Source organism: Condylura cristata, unplaced genomic scaffold, assembly GCF_000260355.1.
Source record: "Condylura cristata isolate star-nosed mole 26May11 unplaced genomic scaffold, ConCri1.0 scaffold00007, whole genome shotgun sequence".
Taxonomy (NCBI): Eukaryota; Metazoa; Chordata; class Mammalia; order Eulipotyphla; family Talpidae; genus Condylura; species Condylura cristata.
In genome coordinates, this window is record NW_004567108.1 from 873,459 (window position 1) to 874,555 (window position 1,097).

The following is a 1,097-nucleotide window of genomic DNA, read 5'->3' on the forward strand; positions in this document are numbered from 1 at the left end:
GGGCGGGGGCGGGGCGGGCTGGAGCCCCCCGGGCCTGGGGACGCGGCGCCCCAGCCAGGCTCGGGCAGAGGACTGGCCACAGCTGTCCCGCCCTGGGGTCAGAGGTCCTGCCTCTGCTGGGGAAGCGTCACCGCTGGGAGGCGGGGCCCCAGGGCTCAGGCTGGAGCGTGTGTGCCGGCCGCTGGCCGCCGCAAGAGGGGCCGGCTGTGGCCTTTCAGATGAGCCCGCGGAGGTGAGGGGAAATGACCGGAGCACAGGTCAGTCGAGCTCGGGACACCGACGGGCTGAGGGAAGCCGTGCCCGACGGGGGAAGGCGTCGAGCCCGGTGCAAGCGCGTGACTGTCGGCGGGTTGCCTGGAACGGTCCGTGGGCGTCGACTGCCGCGGGAGTGTCACGGCCGGGACGTGGGCGGCCGGGGACCGAAGTCGTGCTCGGACACAGGGACTGAGGTGCCGCCGGGCATCGGATGAAGAGACCGGGCGAGCGCCGGGTGGGGAGCCGTGAGTTCCGGGAGCGGTCAGGGCTGCGGCCAGCAGTTGTGAGCACAGCGCCGTCCGTCAGTGCTTCAGAACAGGTTAGACAGACTGGAGGAGGAGAAGTGGCTCAAGGACGAAGACTCGGGCTGAACGACAGAGGATTAAGTGGAAAAGTAGGAAATTAGGGCCAAAAGCCGGCTCGTGGCTGGAGGGAGCGGACAGGGCCCGGCACCGGCTGCCCTCGGCACCCCAAGCCCGAGGCTCCGGAAGAGCTCGATGCGCTTGACAAGGGAGCCCGGACCCTTGTTCATAAGACCCAAGGGGCGCGGCTGCATCCCGGAAAGGGAAAAAGCACCAGCAGTTGCTTTAAAATAACGCGCTGAGTCGTCGCACGATTCACTGGAAGCCCCGAATAGTATCCGTGTGCAGAGGCAGGTAGGACAGAAGGCCGCTCACTCGGGCGCTCGGAAACAGCTCAGGCCTTCCCAGGGTTGGCTCGCCACTTCCCTGCACTGATCATTTCTTGTCAGTAGCAGAAGTGTCTCCGGGGAGCCGCAGGGCGGAGGTGCGGGAGCCCGCCACCGTCCCCGGGCTGCCCCGCCACGCGAGCGAGTCCAAGCC